This window comes from Rutidosis leptorrhynchoides, chromosome 1 (genome assembly GCF_046630445.1).
Source record: "Rutidosis leptorrhynchoides isolate AG116_Rl617_1_P2 chromosome 1, CSIRO_AGI_Rlap_v1, whole genome shotgun sequence".
Classification (NCBI taxonomy): Eukaryota; Viridiplantae; Streptophyta; class Magnoliopsida; order Asterales; family Asteraceae; genus Rutidosis; species Rutidosis leptorrhynchoides.
Window position 1 is genome coordinate 75,569,946 of NC_092333.1, and position 22,348 is coordinate 75,592,293.

A 22,348-nucleotide genomic window follows, 5' to 3' on the forward strand; every position below is an offset into this window, starting at 1 on the left:
TTATAGTTGGATGTAATATGAAATGGTATGCATGCCATCAATTTTTGATGTAAAGAAAGTTTGTCTTTTAAGAACGAATGCAATGTTTGTAAAACGTATCATATAGAGGTCAAATACCTCGCGATGTAATCAACTATTGTGAGTCGTTTATAATGTATATGAACGGGTCCTTTCAGTTGGTATCTGAGCGGTGGTCTTAGCGAACCAGGTCTTGCATTAGTGTGTCTAACTGATAGTTGTTAAGATGCATTAGTGAGTCTGGACTTCGACCGTGTCTGCATGTCAAAAGTTTTTCTTATCGTTTTTAGTCGGAAATCATCTACTTACCATCCTTAGGAAATTATCTGCTTATCATTCTTAAGTCTAGACGCGTTTTCCTATATTTATTGCATAATAGTGTATAGACAAATTCTTATCTTAGCATATCTGTTACTGTGAACTTTGACTGACATCTTTCAAAGATTCTTCCGTAATTTATGGGATTTTGGTATTATATATACATATGTAAATTATGTATTGAAGAATACCAAATCTAAATTCTACAATCTATTTCATACAAAAAAAATTCTTTCCCTGATCATACAAGATGGATCCCTCAACCAGTTCGAGTTCCTCGGATTCCGACAGCTATGTCAATATGGATTTCCACATGAGCTCCGAAAGCAGCGTGACCGGAATGGATCAACCAATTAGCCATCATCTATTCTGGATGAATTGGGGATGGGTTCATAATCTACTTAACCATTGGAGACAAGAAGAAGGTGATCCCTTTCATCCACCACATTGCCCTCTTGGCAATGAACCTGAAGCACTTACCGGCGAACCTGTCCGAAACACCATTTTCTCTCTCATTTCCAGAGTATCTCGTCATGATTATATACTACACCAAATTCTAGATCTTATTTATCCGCTCGTCCGAACCGACAATCACCCCGGTGTAATAGAAGAAGTCAACGAGCTTCGCGCTCGGGTAGTGGCTTTGGAGAATATGGTGCAAAGGTTACAAACACCAGCAGCAGCACCAGCAGCATAACCAGTACCACCATCAACAACATCAACATTACCATTACCACCACCAACAACAACCGCATCGCAAACCTCAACTTCACAATCTATCCCACGAGCATCGACGTCATACGCCATGTAGATACCAAGGAATACCACAACGATGAAGTATTGATTCATAACTTCATTGGGGAAATATTCTACGACGATTATGTAATTTCTAAAGTTTAGAAATGATCTATCCTAGCCTTAACCATAAATTAAATGAGTTTAATTTAATATTAACTCATTAAATCTATATTACATCTGAAGAAATATACACATATATATTTCTATAAAGACTGTAATAAAATTCTTTTGTACAAAATATTAATTGTGAAATTTTTTTTAACGGGTAGGTAATACCCGAGAGATATATAAATTCACAATTAATATGTTACATTCTTCGAATCTGATTCAGCAAGTCATCCATTATACTCCCTACTTTCACAACAATATACATTCTTTTATAGAAATCAAAACAACCATACTCATTCAAAATCTAATTACATATTCTGATTTTGAAATCTCGGAATTCGATTCAAGATATAACCGAAATCATCACTCTTAGATTCCTACATCTTTCAAAACTATACTTTGACTTCAAAACTGTCCTAGAACCTCATTTCTATTCATGGAACTCACAAAAATATTTGTATCATTCAAAATCTTAGAACACCATATGTATATTAACAATTACAATATGTGTTCAAACACTTCAAAATTCTTAAAGACATGCGAGATGATGATCCAACCACACATTACCCAATGTCGTGCACCTGAAAAGCTCTCGAAACCAAAGTTATAGTTTAACACGTATCCGTGTCAGATCCTTTGATATTTATTACCAAATATAATTTTTCAGTCTCTTTCCAAAATAGACAGTTTTGTCACAGCTCCAGCAAATCACCTTCATTTGTTTATACGAATAAACCCTTCATCATGGTTACCGGAGAACCTTTCATATCTCGCCACATTAGCAGTAAACTTATCAACAACTTCATTAACCTTCGACTTAAGCCTCTCCGAAAATCCACTATACTTATTCATTAAAACCCCATCATGTACTCACCTACATCCTGTAACAATAATTGTCACACCAACTACTGGGAATTAGCAATCAGTATTTTGAATTTCGCAACAATTTTACGTCAAAAGTTATATGTATACATATAACGTCTATCTCCTAGACTTACATACTTCGAATGTGAATTTTCTGAAAAACATCCCAAACTATGAACTAGTTCTCCGAAATTGGAAAAATGTTGATGAAGCAGCAAAAACTGTAAACGACTTTAATAGTCAAAAGTTTGATGATAAAGAATAGTATGGTGGTAAAGCTGAGAAAAGGAGAAGGTTTGAAACTAGAAAATGGATTGAGCAGACCAAGAAGGAGGCTGTGGACAAATCACAAAGACAAAACGTGCCTTCAAAGGATCCAAATGATTTAGTGTCTACTGAAATCGTTAGCAAACACCTTACTTCTTATTCTAAACCTTCACAGACAAATCTTCTTCATCATCCATCTATGTTAAGAATTCTAAGATATTATCGTATCTTTTATTATAAATATCTTCGATATTCCTGAAGATATTTTCACAACTATTCTTATCCAAAATCTTTTATCTCTTTGCAATATCTGCGTTACAACATAAAAAGAAACTGTGTTAGTTTCTAAATTCTGAAGAAAAAAAATTCGAATTTAAAATAGGAATGTTTTTAAAGTAGTTTGGGAACTGAAGCATGAGTTAGTATAATATAATGACACATGATCAACGTGATTATATTACAGTAAGTCATGGTGAGTTTCTAATGGAACGTGATGATTCACAGAACATACCGTCATCATGTACTATTTACACGACTCTTACATTCTACCCAATTTCCAAACATATTAAGAACATATCATCTTGATAGCTCTATATTTTCGGATATTCTGGTAATTTGCCAAATCAAGATCGTGCCATTATGATTTTCTTCTTGGAACATTAACTATGTTCATCCAAAAATTCATATCTACGAATTCTGGACCATTATCTGCTTGACTTAAGGCCGGGAAGAGAAAACGAAAGCATGAAGCTCCGAAATATAATGGAGAATATAAAGCCCAATAACAACCCCGAAATTACAAACCATGTATATCAATGCGTATAGCAATATAAAGACACGGGAGAATGAAAAACACAATAACCCCAAGGTAATGGTAGAAGAAAATAACTTCCTCTGGTGGTAGATGAAAAAGAAGAATGACATATATGAAAGTTAAGAGTATATCAAGAATCAATACTGGATGAAGCATATTAACGAATGCTTTAAAGTATGAATTGGGGAGAAAGACTAGAAGGTGTGAGCTGTGGAAATAAAGAAACGAAGGGGGTGAATTTATAGTAAAATATCAGACAGAGAAATCGAGACAGATTATCGCATTTAATCAAAGAAGATCATGATTTCCTTAATCGCCGAAGAACCAAATCTTATTGCAAAGATTTTCTTTAAATCCCATGAATTCCGGAAATCAATCATAACTACGTCATCGGTTAAAACAAATATACGTTTACTCATTTCACTCTCTTGCGATAGCTTCACTTATACTCTTCGCGTAATCAAATTGTTTTATCTATATTACTCAATGATGATAAAACTCTATTTATCAACTCATATTCGTCATGAAAACATTTTTATAGGTAGCCATGACGACCTCGATCAAATTTCGGGACGAAATTTCTTTAACGGGTAGATACTGTGACGACCCGGAAATTTTCGACCAAATTTAAACTTAACCTTTATATGTTTCCGACACGATAAGCAGAATTTGTAATGTTGAATCTCAAAAAGTTTGGAACTACATTCATGTAATCAATTACCCTTTGACCGTGTTCGACGATTCACGAACAATTATGAGTATATAGATATGTATATATAATATATAATATTAACTGAAAACATTAACAAAGTATTAGATATATGATACTTTACATGAACGTATTTGTTTCGATATATTTATCGACAGAATTAAGAGATAATATCAAATGATTGAATTATCAGATACATTGTGATATGATTACGGGCCTATGTTATGAGGTCCACTGTAATTTAAGAAATCTATTCTTTTTGACAACATTCGAAAAATGGTAAAGTGATTTATAAGTAAGAACAAATGTGTCAATTAACGGAAACTAGACAAGGGTTAGTGGAAATTCCTGTTTAATTTACAAGGCATGTTTTATAATATTTTTCTCGTGACCTTGATAAGATAACTATGTTAACTTTCATTTTATTTAATATGAAAATAAGAACGTGGAGTGTAAATAACTTAGATGTTGGATATCGACAAGTTAAGTAACTCGACATTTTTCATTAAGATAATTTCATACGTTTATTTAACCTTTGGACTTTACCCCATGCTTCACCAACAGACTGTAATTTAAAAACTTGAAACCTATTATGAATATATATAATTCTACTTTTCTAAAATGTTTTATGATATAACGATTTCTATTATTTTAACCTTTTAACAAAATGATTCTTAAATATATTTAGTTTTGAAAAACAAAATTATCATATTTATTTGATTTAGTTTCAAAAGTACAAAAAACGTTTTCAGTTTAAAAAGAACTTTATTATTAAAACGTGTATATCTTTTATAAATATCTAGAACTACTTTTAACAACTCATTACTTAACCAGTATGTTAAAGATAACGATATTTATATTTTATTTTATTAAATATATATAACGATTTAAATTAATATTATATATATTTATACGCGTATTATACGTACATAGTTTTATACTTTTACTATATACTTTAACTTTACATTTACTTACTTTTACTTTACTTTAACTTTAATAATTTATACTTTAATAATTCACTTTAATAATTCATACTTTAATAATTCATACTTTAATAATTTATACGTTAATAATTCACTTTAATAATTCAAAAATCTATTATAAATAGAATTCAATAGGTTTCATTATTTCATAGAAACTTGAAAATATATTTCTCTAAACTCTCTTAATCGAATTACATATATATATTTTCTTTGTATTATTTCAAGATATTATTAGTATACATAAAATACTACGACGGAGTTATATTCAGACGATTTCAAAATAAGTTTTCAAACGGGATAGAGCTAAGGAAATTATGGGTTATAGCTATGGAGGTTATGGGTATTGATCGAGGGTATTGTTCGTGAGGTCAACCTAACGTTTATCATTTTCGTTGCGTCTACGTACTTTCCTGCAATATTGAATCACAATATTGATACGTTCGTGAATCCGAGACAAACCCTGCACTTGTTCAGTGCCGTGATATACATAATTGCTACGAAATACAGTATTGTGAGTTTCATTTTCTCCCTTTTTAATTGCTTTTGCAATATATATATTTTTGGGCTGAGAATACATGCGCTGTTTTATAAATGTTTTACGAAATAGGCACAAGTACTAAAACTAACTCTATGTGGGTTTAAACCAGAAATATACCCTTAGCTTGGTAACATTAAACTACTTGTCTATGTACGGTAGGCGCGAATCCTAAAGATAGATCTATTGGGCCTGACAAACCCCATCCTGACTATGGGATGCTTTAGTACTTCGAGGTTATTTTAAACACACCTGATCTGGTGTACTTCAGAGGGTAAAACATGAACGTTAAGGCTTGTTACCGGGTGTCTACAACTTATAGAATACTTTTATACACTTGATATTGAAATGATGTTTATAAATGGAAATCTTGTGGTCTATTAAAATATTGAAATGATTGTTATGATAAACCTATGAACTCACCAACCTTTTGGTTGATACTTTTAAGCATGTTTATTCTCAGGTATGAAAGAAATCTTCCGCTGTGCATTAGCTCATTTTAAGGATATTACCTGGAGTCATTCATGACATACTTTGAAAGACGTTACATTCGAGTCGTTGAGTTCATCAAGATTAATATTAAGTCAATTATAGTTGGATGTAATATGAAATGGTATGCATGCCGTCAATTTTTGATGTAAAGAAAGTTTGTCTTTTAAGAACGAATGCAATGTTTGTAAAACGTATCATATAGAGGTCAAATACCTCGCGATGTAATCAACTATTGTGAATCGTTTATAATGTATATGAACGGGTCCTTTCACGTACGGTTGCACACCCACTGCCCGGTTGCACCAACACCACTGCATCCGTACGGTTGCACCATGTACACGTGCGGTTACAGGCTGCAAATGTACGGTTGTGTTCTTCGTGCAGCAGCAGCAGAAACTGACGGGTTTCGAACCAAAATCCTCCAATTCTCGATCTAGGAACTGTTTTTGTCCTCAAACTGACTATAACTTGTACACAAAATATTAAGAAGTATAAACCCACTAGTTTTGAGCCAAAATCACACCAAATTTAAGCATTAAGACACCAAAATCACTTTTATCAAAAACCTAACTTCATTCTCAAATAAAACACTAATTTGGACATGAAATCAAACAAATCTTACCTTGATTGGCTGACAATGACACAAGAAAATCGATTTCAAACACAATTCAAGCTCCAAATCAAGATCTAGAGATTAGGGTTTTCAAGTAGTGAGAGTTAGGGTACGGAGTAATTTAGAAGTTTCAAGAAAAAGATAGAAAATGGTCTGTACAAGCTTATATATAAGTGTTAAAATACAATACCCCATCACACACGGGTATTTACCAGTTATCTGATATCTTTTCGTACTTAATTTGACTGCCCTAACGGAGTCCAGATTAAATAAATGAACCTGTTCTATGACCCTTGTCACAAATTGGTCTTAACTAAATAATAAAATAACATAAAATATAAAATAAAATATTTAATTAAAATAAAAGCATAATTAACCACACAATTATGTCTAAGGGCAAAAATCATCTTACATCTAAGCCCTGTCTAAGGATGTTACACCTATGGCTCTGATGTCAACTGAAACAAACCGCAAATCGACCCCAAGAGATGCCCGAGCCGAGTGCCCGTCGCAACTCGAGAGACAATCGCCCCTAGCAAGCTAAAGTAGTGGACTAACTGGATCTCCGGGCTGACAACTAAAACCATGGTAAGAGATACTCCGTATTAGTTAGTCACTACCTTATGCTTATAAATGACTCAAACTTTCAATCTATAGCCGATGTGGGACGATTGTTACATGTTGGCAGTTCGAATTAGATCCCGGCTCTTGAAATTGGACCTGTGTCTGCTCACTCAAATGCCACTGACGCGTAAGACATTGAGTTGGACTACTTTCCTTCTGGTAATGTCTTTACCTGTGGTCGCATTGCCCTTCTACTTACTGGCTTGGCTATTTCGAAGGATTCGCTTGGGCGAGTGATTGAACTAAAAAAATAAAAACTGAATGTGGTACTCCTTCCTTGCTTCTTACCCCGTAGTGGGATGCACTTTCCCTTGATGTCAGTCTATTCCAACAAAGCACACAATAAGTGAGATGTCGTTGAGGACTAACAGAGCGTCCCTCGTATACCATTCAGACAATGCTTCGATACTAACTCGTACCCCTAGTTTTAGAAAGAGATTTGATATACTAATACTCGTATAGATTTTGCAAACAAATAGTCACCCAATGAGATGGACAAGATTATTGATCAAACAAAATATTTCATTCGTCTCAAAAAAGTTGTCCCTCTTAATATTTTAGTCTGTCTCAAAAATATTGTCACTCAAAATAACATTAAAAAATTAATAAAGTTCCCATTATACCCTTTTCTTTATTGGTAAATGTAAAAGTTAAATATAGCAAGTATTTACTCGTAATTGATTATGAGTGTTAATAACGAAAAACACTCTCCTTTTAAACTGACATATGCATAATGACTAAAAACAAGAAAATGATACGAAGTTTCTTTAATTAGAGCATCCATATTAGGGGTGTTTGGATTAGCGTTTTGAAAATTGATTATGTGTTTTAAATAATTGTAATTAAATAATCAGCTTTATCAAAACGGAATTTTAATTAATAGTGTTTGAATTTGATTATGATGTTCGATAACGTAAAAATCAGATAATCAATGCTTGAGTGTTTGGGAAAATAGGCTTGTTTGATAACTTTACAAGTAAAATTACCAAAAGAGACATTTTTAAAACTAATAAAATATGCAAATTTAATATGTAATGATTTTTTTTATCGATATAGCTAATTTTAATACTTATGTTTTCGTATTTAAAAATATAATAGGAGTATATCATTAAAACTGTGTATGTGTATACTTTTAAAAAAGAACATAAAACCAAACTAAAATGAAATAATGGGTGCACACGTGGAATAGGTGACCCGTTGGTGTGGTAATTAAGTTGTGTGTAAAATGTCACCTTAGCATAATTATGCATATGTTTGGTAGGGTAGTTTAGTAAAATTCACAACATATAGATAATGCGTTTTCCTTGCAGTAGCTCATATGCTACTGTTTCAAAGTTGCGTTTTGAGGTGACCCAAACGCAAAAAATCACTTTTTAAATTTCACTCTCCAAACACTTGAAATAAATTATTCACGTCTTATAATCGCAATAATCAAAAAATCACACTCAAAGCGCAACCCCAAACACCCCCTAAGTCTACGAAATTAATTTCACCAACTTGTTTTGTTATTTGCTTTTGATAATAAATAACCTAAATTTTAAGTTTTCATTCGATTAAGGTTAAAATAGACAGCAATTTATCTTAAATTCAACAAATCTTATAAGGGGCCAGTAATATCGGGACAAAGAGAGTATTATTTATTTGTTTCTCGTGTACCTGTATTTCATTATGTGAGTGGCATATATCATTGTATAAATATTTTTTGTGAACTTTTATAATCTAATATTCTCTCTTTTGAAAAAGAGGTTTGTTAGACATGCAAAATTTAGATTTGGATATTCACACACAATGACATAAAACAATAAATGGATCAATAAAAATTGTTATTTGAATCCCCCCACCCTTCTCCAATCATGTGATAGGTATAGTGTTGTAAACGACGTCGGTTGTGACGTCAGTTGCAACATTTTGGTAATTAGCCTGTTTCGATCATGTCCTATCGTTTAATAAGTCGGTCAACGGTAAAAAGTCGGGTCAAATGCGGGAAAGGTCGGGTCGACATCAGCTAAAAGTTAAAAATTCAGTTAAAATCAGTTAAAAGTTGGTGAAATCGATCAAAATTGGCATAGTTTAGTGGTTATAGTTATAAACTGGTCGATGAAGGTTTATTGACTTTAAAATGTGTGTGTGTGTGTGTGTGTGTGTGTGTAAGTCAACATCAGACCAACGATGCATTGTTTGAGTTGTTTACAAGGGGGCGACATGTTTTTCCTCAACGAGTTGCTGCAAGTTCGATTTCAAGGGTCGAGATCTAACTGCATAATTGGTATTGCCAACAATTAGCTTCTTCGTAGGGGGTTTTTCCAACCTTCAACTGTACTGCTATGGTTGTTGCAATTTTGGTTTCCTCATAATGCGTGTGTGGGTGACATATGATCGCGAAGGTGATTAAGTCCCTTCTGGGTGATGCCAATACTGACGTTCGAAAAAAGTCAACGTCAGTTAACGTCCGTCTCAACCTCCCGTCTCAACGTTTTAAGTCCCGACCGTCACCCGTTTCGTGTCTTTTTCAACTTTGGACAGATACACATAATTGTGTTGTGAGTCTACTACTCTCCGGTTCTTTTGGAATGTACCGCTTGTGTTCGAAACGGTGTTAATAAGGAAGCAACGGGCATTTCCAGATATATTACAATCCATTTTTCTGGCTTGGCTAGGCGGGATAGCCGAGCCCCTTCCCTTTCTTTATGATAATAAAACCATTCGGTCAAAACCAATACAATAAAGAAACAAATCTATTCAACAAGCAAAAAAGGAGAGAGAGGGATTCGAACCCTCGATAGTAAACTATACCGGTTTACTATTTGTTTTTTATTAAAGAAGTTTACTAGACTCGCATCAATTCATAAACATATATTTACGCAACAATGTGGAAGTAAATTTGCCGATTAAAATTGTTATTTATCTTATTTTCTTAGGTCACTCCCTATCGTAACTAAATTATTCATCACGTGGACAAACAAATGACAAAAACAAAAAATTTCTATAACGTGACTTTCACGATTGATGTTAAGGCCACTCCCTATCGTGACTAAACTATCCATCCTCTTAACATGCCACATCAGCGCCACATCAGCACCCAAATCCTATAACTAACCCATAAAATCCTATAACTAAACACTACCTATCATGGCTAAAACATCTTCCTCTTACCCGCCACATCATTAATTATTTTTTTATATTTATTTTAATCAACACAAAAAAAGTTGTAAAATATGCATAAAAGTTTTGTACGTTTGGTGAAAGGGGTATTTTTACAAAAAGCTACTAGCATGTGGGGTGAGTGAGTCCCATTTTTTCCAATAACCATTCGTTAAATCCATGGTGAGACTCCTATAACTAATACCTATAATGAATCCGTGCCTATAACATTATGCGGGTAACTAACGGGTAATGACGGGTGGCTACGGGTAATGCTCACATAGGGAGTGTTCTAACACGTTGAAAAATAGAAGTTAATTATTAACTTTAAGTAACTTTATACAATTATATACGAGTAACTTTTTGCAAGTTATTATATTTGACAAAATTATGTAGGAATTTGGAAATCCGTGTTGTTTGTCAAAAATGTTAGCTCACTTTAAAAGTCTTTTTTTTACTTGAGGAGTTATAGTTTATTTATTATCAAAATTGTGTGAGGAGACCATATTGTCACAACCCAACAACTATGTGGCCCAACCCACTAAGATTATAACTCAAATCATGGAAGGCTCAAGAAGCATATGGAAGATGTCTAGAATTCTCTCCTTGATTCTTCCATGGAATGGTATGGAAACTCCATAGATATTTCTAAGTCATGAAGTTTCTATTGCTTAGATCATAGCCATTGATTTAGTTTAATCATAGTCATCCATTTTGATGTAAAAGTAGTATAAATAGGGGTGGCCTCATTTGACACACCACACCTCAAATCTCAAACATTCTCTCTTGTAAAGCATTCTCAAGCAATATAAGTATTTTCTTCAATTTCACTTGTTCTATAATATTTTCTCTTTTGGTTACTTGAATCATTTAAGGTCCGAGTAAGGCTGACTTAGTAGAGACTAAGTGCCGCACGTGAGCTTATCGAGATAAGTCCGTGACATTTGGTATCAATAGCAAGGTCGATTCAAGGAGATGGCAACCGAGACCGAGAAGAATGTGAGCGCAACAAGTGGTGTGATGGGTGATGAGACTCGTGGTCGGGTAGAGACTCGCCAAGGAGCCAAGAAGAACCGAGGTACGTCCAAAGACTTTGTCGCAAACTTGGACAAGAGGATCATGGATGTAGAGACATCCATGGACGACGTGAAAGCAAAGGTCGAAGACGTCCACCAACGTTTGGATGGTTTGGACGGGGACTTTGACGAATTGAAAGATGATTGCAAGAGTGCAATCAACGTGCTAGACGTTGACATGCGACGTGAGATCCATGACTTAAGGGGTATGCTCATGGGTGAGATTACGAAGTTGCGATGCGAAATGGAGGGGGAGGTCTCCACTATTCACCAACGCCTCGTGGATTTACAAACCAACATGAACTATTGTTTGAGATTCATGGCTAGTGGGGGTGGCAACACTGGATGCAATGCTCTGAAGGTGGACGTTCCCAAGCCGTCACCGTTCGTGGGGAAGCGGGAAGCCCGAACGGTTGATGATTTTATATGGGAGATGGAACAATACTTGGAGGGAGTCAACATAGTGAATGATGCAATGAAGATCAAGACGGCAACCCGTTACCTGAAGGATACCGCAGCGTTATGGTGGCGTCGTCGATATGGAGATATCGAGAAAGGTACGGTTACTATTGATACTTGGGATGATTTCCTTACTGAACTTAAGAATCAATTCTACCCCAAGAATGCTCAAAAGGATGCGATGAGTTGTCTACGTAAATTATATCATTCCGGGACGATTCGGGAGTATATTAAAGAATTCACGAACCTTAGCCTGGAGGTCCCAGATATTCCCGATGATATTCTTCTCTTCTATTTTCTCGATGGTTTGCAACATTGGGCTAAAACGGAGTTGGAGAGACGAGGAGTCCAAGACCTTGCCACCGCAATTGCTCAAGCGGAGGCACTAGTAGACCATGCTAATAGGAAATATTCGTTCAAGTCAAAAGATAAGAAGGTGAGCCATGAGAAAGGTGGGGGGAGATAAGCCCGCCCAATCAAGGAATGATAATACACGTAAGCCACCAACCGGGAATAACAAGAGCATAAAAACTTCTTACAAGAATGATGGATGTTTCATATGTGATGGACCGCATAGAGCCCGAGATTGTCCGAAGAAAGCTAGCCTTCATGCTATGGAAGCTCAAAAGGCGGGTTGTCAGGATGAGGATGTGTGCATGGGATCGATGCAAATACTCAACGCTATCAAGGCCAAGGTGGAGGTACCCAAAGTAATGGCTAAAGGACTCCAATTCGTGGAAGTTTATGTTCGAGGAAACCGGGTACGAGCTTTGGTAGATACGGGAGCTACTCATAATGTAACGACCCGGAAATTTCCGACCAAATTTAAACTATAATCTTTATATGTTTCCGACACGATAAGAAAAAATCTGTTATCTTGAGTCTAGAAAGTTTGAAATCTATATTTAGGTAATCAATTACCCTTTGACTGTTCCCGATGATTCACGAACCATTGCTTGTAAATGTGTGGATATATATAAATATGTGTATATATAAATATATGTATAATATATAAAGACATGAACATTAATAAACTATTATATACATTTACTATTATAAATATGTACAATAAAATACGTTGTAATAAAAATTATTATTTAATATGTATATTTTTTTTTAATATATAAATATTGTTATATTTAATTTAAATATTTAATATATATCTATTTGCGTATTAAATTTTGTTATTCAAAACTGTTTATATATATACATAGTATATAGTAAATATAATTGATTTTGAGTTAAATGGTAAATGTCTATAACTTTCGGTTAACGTTTAATTATTTCTAAAATAGGTCTAATATATATATACGAAGTTTTAAAATAAAAGTTGTTTCAAAAAAAAAAATTGAATGAAAAGATAATAGTTTTGATAAATATTTTTTTTATCTTTTCAAACTAAGTTTTTGTACTCCGTATATATAAATTGGAACATAAAATAAATAATTTTTTGATTTTTTTTGATCAGGTTTCAAACAGGTAATGAGTGAAATAATTTAATTTGCTTAATCTAAAAATTTGAGATTTTTAGGGACACTTTTATACGTTAACTGTTTAGCAATGGACACGATATAGCAGTTCGGGATAAAGTGTCGGTAGTATACATACAAATATATATCACGAGAATTCATTCAGATTACTGTATCTTCTTTTGTTTTGGCTTGTCCCACCATCCCTTGCTCTAATATAAATATGCATACAGATAATAGAAGATAGACACATATACATACATATCATATGCATTTTTTTTTTTTCCTTTTTACTTCCTTTCAAGAGCCACCACCGTGGCCATTATCTTTCACCACCATAACCACCGGCATCACCACCCAAGCTATTCTCTTGCAAACCCATGACTTCCACCATGACCACCGTCGGCCACCATCACCAATTTAAACCATCACAACTCTCGACTTTTATCATCACCATAAACCATCAATTCGAAACACTTTGAGACAACCTTCGGTCACCATCATCTACCATGAACTCCATCACCACAGCAACCATGATCACTACCCTATCTCTCTCACTCATCTCCCTCTTTCTCTCCCTCTCTACTTTTTCTGTTACAATTCGCAAATCAAATCACCACCTTCAAACACTACGTCACCCGTTAGAACTATTACCACCATTCGCCACTATCATAAACTCATAACCACCAACGTGAACCCATGGCCATGCACCATTGAAACCCATTTAAAACCCACCTTCGCATATATTTTTTTTCTTTCTCGACAACCACAAACAATCACCCATATCATAACCGGAGACAACTTAAAATCTATCGGGTATTATTGTTTCATGATCGACTAAACCCAACACTCAGAACCACCACCACCATCAGCAAACCGTCGTCACTTCACCACCCTATATCACCACAACCTTCGTGTTTTGCTGCTATGCTGTCTTGTTTACTGTTTCTGTCGCCAAGACCCAAACCACCCTTGAACCCTTTGTAAAAATATTACTGCAGCGTGTTTGCCCTGTTACCTTTTCCAGCTGTTCGAGCAAGCAGCCAAAGTGCTGCGTTTGTTTTTCTGTTTCTAACGAACCAAGCCAAAGAATATTGATGATAATTATAATATGGAAGTTACAATCCGGACCTACCCATGTGTTATTGTCTGCTTCAATTAAAAACCCAAATATCCATTGAATACTTTTGCATAAGGGCTAATGGGACGTATTATTGGACTTCTAGTTGGACCGTGACTCCATGAGGATATTGGACAGTCATTTTCTATTTTTATCTTGGGCCGTGTTTCATTTTCTTGCTGGGCTGCTGCAGTTTCGGTTTCTTTTAAGCTGAGAATGCAGGAAATAAAAATGTTAGTGAGGATAAACGGGTTATAAGTTTGTCAGTTGAGCTTTAGTCAGAAAAACGGTTACAGCAGAGTGGTTAAGGTGTGTGCCGGGTGTGCGAGAGGTCGCGGGTTCGAGTCCTGTCCGAGGCGTTTTAATTTTTAGGACAAGTTAATAAGGTAGTTCTCAATTATTATTAGTATTATCATTACAATTTTTTTTTAAATTTATATTATTAACAAAATTATTTTTACTAAAATTATCATTTGCATTATTATTACAAGTATTATAATTCTTATTATCATTAAGTATTATTATTAATATTATTATTAATAGTATTACTATGGTTATTATTTTAGTTATTACAATTGTAGGTATTATCATTATAAAGACATGACAACTATTAGTTATTATTATTATCATTATCAATTTCATAACAACAAAATTTCTATAACAAATAAATATTTTCAATATAAAAGTATAATTACTACAACTATCATAATATCTCCTATAATTATAAATTTTAGGATTATTTATATAAATATTTACATATAACAAATTATTTATTTTTAATATAAAATTAAACATATGCCTATGTATATATAAATCTATATAAATATTAACTATTTTAACTATATATATGATATAAAATTTAAAACCATATTATATAAATCTATTTGTCAACGATGATATGTGTTAATAGATATATAATTGATATAGGTTCGTGAACCCGAGGCCAACCCTACATTTGTTCAATGATGTTATATGTATTTTTACTACAAAATACAGTATGGTGAGTATATAGTTCCCTTTTAACTCTAAATATTTTGGGCTGAGAATACATGCGTTGTTTTTATAAATGATTTACGTTATGGACACAAGTGATCAAAAATATAAATTCTACGTTGAGTTGTACCATGGCATATCTCTTTATACTTGGTAGCTAATATTTACGTGAGGAGCGTAAACGCGAATCCTGTTGATAGATCTATCGGGCCTGACAACCCCAACCGGGCTGGACGAACAGTTTTTAACGGTTGCACAGTACTTCGTTTCGTTACTACACTTGGTACGGTGTAGGGTTTATTTAAGAATATGCTGCTGTGATTTAAATGTTAAGTATGGTTACCAAGTGCTCAATGACTTTTCATACACGAGGAGTGTATTATGTATAAACATGAAATCTTGTGGTCCATAGTTATTACGCTGCTAGCATCAAACCTATATATCTCACCAACTTTATGTTGACATTTTAAAGCATGCTTATTCTCAGGTACAAATTAAGTGTTCCGCTGTGCATTTGCTCATACTAAAGACATTACTTGGAGTCGATCATCGCAATGGAACCAAATGTTGAAGATATCGTCCGGATGGATAAGGACGGGTCTTTACAGGTGGTATTAGAGCGGTGGTCTTAGCGAACCAGGTCTTGCATTAGTGTGTCTGACTAGTAGTTGTTAGGATACATTAGTGAGTCTGGACTTTGACCGTGTCTACATGTCATAAAGTTTTGCTTATCATTTCTAGTCGGAAACCATCTGCTTATCATCCTTAGGGAATTGTCTGCTCATTCATAAGTCTAGACACGTCTTACTGCATTTACTGCATTGATAGTGTATAGACAAAATTCATATCTTAGCGTATCTGTTACAATAGAATTGTCTGACACATGTCGTAAATTCCTCCGTAGTCTACGGAATCTTTAGTACTATATATATATATATATATATATATAGGTATTCTATGAAGTTAGAATATCATCCTATATTCAAAAATCGTTTTACCTCAAAGATCCTTTTCATCCACCAAATTGCCTCTTAGCGACGAACCTGAAGCACTTACCGACGAACCTGTTCGAGAAACCATTTTCGCTCTCATTTCTAGAGTATCTCGTCACGATTATATATTATCCTATATTTCAAATCTTACTCATCCGCTCGATTCAACCGTCAATCATCCCGACATAAGAAGTTAACGAACTACGCGCTCGTGTGACGGCTTTGGAGAACCTGGTGCGAAGGTTACGAACACCAGCAGCAGCACCAGCAGCATAATCAGTACCACCATTATCGACGTCGACAGTACCCTTATTATCCCTAAACCATAACCGCGCCGTAACTCTCAACATCACAATCTGTACCTCGAATATCAACATTACACGCCTCAATATCACCATCTGTACTTCGAGTATGAAATTCGTTCTACACATCGATCTACATCGACTATCTTCGCTTTACGTATCATTCTACCTCATTTTTCCTCATTCGACATGGTGATTATGTAGTTTCTAAAGTTTTAGAGATTATGTAATTTAGTATTAACGATAATCAGATGAGTTTTTGACTCATTAAATCCATGATTACATTCGATGAAAATATATATGCAAGTATATTTTCATAAAGATTGTAATTAAAAATTCTTTTGCACAAACTGTTAATGATAAAAATATTTTAACGGGTGGGTAGTACCTGAGGAATATTTAGATTTCACATTAATAAGTTATACTGTACATTCTTCGAGCCCGATGCAACGATCATTTACTATCCTATTTACAACCACCGATATTTATATCCGCTCACCCCGGAATAACCATTTTCATTCAAATTTCATATTTGGATTTTTACCTACCAGAATCCAACAAGTGGCAAAACGAAGAAAATATTGGATATAATAAAACTTGTTAGAAACAAACGGATTAACTAATTGAAATATTGTTAAGATTTCACGCTAACTGTTCCTAGCTAACTGTTCCCAGCTAACTGATTAACATTTAATTTATCGCAATTTACATTCTCGCAATTTTATTTATTGCTATTTAATTTCCGCACTTTACATACCGTCGGGACACATGTACAACAATACGTCGGATTAATTCTGAGACAACACGTTGTATAATGGGTCATGATATATATTTATTTATTTTACGCACTTTAAATAAACGGGACACGTATACAAGGTTTCGACTTATCATATTGACCCATCTATATATATATTTCGGAACAACCATAGACACTCTATATGTGAAGGTGGGAGTTGGCTATACAGGGTCAGAGTTGATTCTAAAATATATATATACTTTGAGTTGTGATCGATACTAAGACCGGTACACGGGTAACGATACGTATTAATTAATTTGAATATTATGTATTTAATTTATGAAATTATTGGACTATTGGACAATCGGACTATTAGACTGCTAACTTTGGACAAGTAAAATGAATTAAAATATTGATTATAACATATGAAACTAAACTAATCTTCAAGTTTGCCACTTGATTTCATCTTAAACCTCATTCGTATCTTGACGATTACAACCCGCATTCAAACCTATCATGATTCTTAAAAACACCCGATTGAGAAGTTGAACCAGCCGCACCTCGTCTACAGAAGAAAGATTTATGCATACAGTTATGCACCTGAAAAATTTTCGAAACCGAAGTTATAGTTAAAATGTATCCGCGTCGAATTCCCTATCATTCATTAGCAAAAACAACCTTGCAATTCCTTTTCAAAGTAACTAAATTTTGTTACAGCTCCAGCAAGATAGCTTTAACTTTTCAGTGAGACTAGTCTTATTATAACCTCGATATATATACGTTGTCCTTTCACCATCGTTACCGGGGAACCTTTTATATTCCCCCATACTACCATAAGCGTTTAATCATCTAAAAACACAATTCGCCCGAAAACACCTCGGATTGATAATCGACGATTCAGATATGGCTGCATTAAATGCAGAGGAAACAGTAAAATTGTAGATGGCCTAAATGGCTAAAAGTTGATGATAAAGAAGGGAGTGTTGGGAACGCTCGATAGAAAATTTGGTACTGAAAAATGGATTGAGCTAACCGTGAAGGAAACAAAGAACAAATACAAGGACTGAATCTGCTTTCAAATAATCCAAATGATTCAGTGTCTGTTGAAACCGTCAGTACGAACCCTACTCCTTATTCTAAACTTTTTCCGATGATATTATTCATCATCATCTTATATTAGATATTATAAGATATCTTCATATCTTCCGTTATACATATTCTTCATATTTCTGGAGATATTTTCACAACTATTCCTATCTGCAATCATTTATCTCTCTGTAACATCTGCGTTACAACATAAAAGAAAATGTGTTAGTTTCTAAATTCTGAAACCTTCGAGTTTAAAATAGGAATGTTCTGAAGCAGTGTTGGGAACTGATGCATGAATTAGTATAATATAATGAAACTTGATCAACTTCATTATATTACAGTAAGTCATGTTGAGTTTCTAATGGAATGTGATGATTCACAGTACCACCATCATGTGCTATGTTACACGGCTCTTACATTCTATCCGATCTCCAAACACATTAGGAACATATCACCTTGATAGTTCTATCTTTCCAGAATATTCTGGTAATTCGATAATTCGAAACTATTCCATTACCATTTCTTTCTAAGAACATTAGCTATGTTCATTCCAAATTTCATACCTACGAATTCCGGACTATTGCTCGCTTGACTCGAGGACGGGAAGAAGAAATGAAGGGACAAAGCCCCGCAATAGAAATTGGGGTAAAAATCACAGCAAATAGTAGGAGATATTAACTGTGGATGACAATGATTATAGAAGACAGAAGCAGGAGCATCAAAGTATAAAGGAAGATATAAAACCCAACCACCACCCAGAATTTACAAACCGTGTATATCGATGCAGATAGCGATATAAAGACACGGGAGAACTAGAAACACTATAAACACAAGAGTATAGTAGAAGTAAATAGATTCTTCTGGTTGTAGATGAAAAAGAAGAATAACAGATGTAAAAATTTATAATATATCAAGGATCAGAATGGGATGGAGCATATTGGAGAATGTTTTAAAATATGAATCAAGGAAGAAAGACTAGAAGGTGTGAGTTGTGAAAAATAAGGAAATGAAGGGGGAGAATTTATAGTGGAATAACCGACATAGAAATCGAAACAGATTGCCGCATTAAATCAAAGAAGATCCTGATCGCCGAAGAACCAAATCTTATTACGTAAGATATTCTTTAAATCCCATAAATTCCGGAAATCAATCCTAATCACGTCATCGGTTAAAACAATTCCATATTTACTCATTTCACTCTTTTGTGATAGCTTCACTCGTGCGCTTCACTTAATTGAATCGTTTATTCTATATCTCTCAATAATGATAAAACTCCATTATCACCTCATATTCGTCATGAAAATGTTCCTATTGTTATCCATGACAACCTCTATCAAATTTCGGGGACGAAATTTCTTTAACGGGTGGGTACTGTAACGACCCGGAAATTTCCGACCAAATTTAAACTATAATCTTTATATGTTTCCGACACGATAAGAAAAAATCTGTTATCTTGAGTCTAGAAAGTTTGAAATCTATATTTAGGTAATCAATTACCCTTTGACTGTTCCCGATGATTCACGAACCATTGCTTGTAAATGTGTGGATATATATAAATATGTGTATATATAAATATATGTATAATATATAAAGACATGAACATTAATAAACTATTATATACATTTACTATTATAAATATGTACAATAAAATACGTTGTAATAAAAATTATTATTTAATATGTATATTTTTTTTTAATATATAAATATTGTTATATTTAATTTAAATATTTAATATATATCTATTTGCGTATTAAATTTTGTTATTCAAAACTGTTTATATATATATACATAGTATATAGTAAATATAATTGATTTTGAGTTAAATGGTAAATGTCTATAACTTTCGGTTAACGTTTAATTATTTCTAAAATAGGTCTAATATATATATACGAAGTTTTAAAATAAAAGTTGTTTCAAAAAAAAAAATTGAATGAAAAGATAATAGTTTTGATAAATATTTTTCTTATCTTTTCAAACTAAGTTTTTGTACTCCGTATATATAAATTGGAACATAAAATAAATAATTTTTTGATTTTTTTTGATCAGGTTTCAAACAGGTAATGAGTGAAATAATTTAATTTGCTTAATCTAAAAATTTGAGATTTTTAGGGACACTTTTATACGTTAACTGTTTAGCAATGGACACGATATAGCAGTTCGGGATAAAGTGTCGGTAGTATACATACAAATATATATCACGAGAATTCATTCAGATTACTGTATCTTCTTTTGTTTTGGCTTGTCCCACCATCCCTTGCTCTAATATAAATATGCATACAGATAATAGAAGATAGACACATATACATACATATCATATGCATTTTTTTTTTTTCCTTTTTACTTCCTTTCAAGAGCCACCACCGTGGCCATTATCTTTCACCACCATAACCACCGGCATCACCACCCAAGCTATTCTCTTGCAAACCCATGACTTCCACCATGACCACCGTCGGCCACCATCACCAATTTAAACCATCACAACTCTCGACTTTTATCATCACCATAAACCATCAATTCGAAACACTTTGAGACAACCTTCGGTCACCATCATCTGCCATGAACTCCATCACCACAGCAACCATGATCACTACCCTATCTCTCTCACTCATCTCCCTCTTTCTCTCCCTCTCTACTTTTTCTGTTACAATTCGCAAATCAAATCACCACCTTCAAACACTACGTCACCCGTTAGAACTATTACCACCATTCACCACCGGTTAATTCGCCACTATCATAAACTCATAACCACCAACGTGAACCCATGGCCATGCACCATTGAAACCCATTTAAAACCCACCTTCGCATATTTTTTTTTTCTTTCTCGACAACCACAAACAATCACCCATATCATAACCGAAGACAACTTAAAATCTATCGGGTATTATTGTTTCATGATCGACTAAACCCAACACTCAGAACCACCACCACCATCAGCAAACCGTCGTCACTTCACCACCCTATATCACCACAACCTTCGTGTTTTGCTGCTATGCTGTCTTGTTTACTGTTTCTGTCGCCAAGACCCAAACCACCCTTGAACCCTTTGTAAAAATATTACTGCAGCGTGTTTGCCCTGTTACCTTTTCCAGCTGTTCGAGCAAGCAGCCAAAGTGCTGCGTTTGTTTTTCTGTTTCTATCGAACCAAGCCAAAGAATATTGATGATAATTATAATATGGAAGTTACAATCCGGACCTACCCATGTGTTATTGTCTGCTTCAATTAAAAACCCAAATATCCATTGAATACTTTTGCATAAGGGCTAATGGGACGTATTATTGGACTTCTAGTTGGACCGTGACTCCATGAGGATATTGGACAGTCATTTTCTATTTTTATCTTGGGCCGTGTTTCATTTTCTTGCTGGGCTGCTGCAGTTTCGGTTTCTTTTAAGCTGAGAATGCAGGAAATAAAAATGTTAGTGAGGATAAACGGGTTATAAGTTTGTCAATTGAGCTTTAGTCAGAAAAACGGTTACAGCAGAGTGGTTAAGGTGTGTGCCGGGTGTGCGAGAGGTCGCGGGTTCGAGTCCTGTCCGAGGCGTTTTAATTTTTAGGACAAGTTAATAAGGTAGTTCTCAATTATTATTAGTATTATCATTACAATTTTTTTTTTAAATTTATATTATTAACAAAATTATTTTTACTAAAATTATCATTTGCATTATTATTACAAGTATTATAATTCTTATTATCATTAAGTATTATTATTAATATTATTATTAATAGTATTACTATGGTTATTATTTTAGTTATTACAATTGTAGGTATTATCATTATAAAGACATGACAACTATTAGTTATTATTATTATCATTATCAATTTCATAAC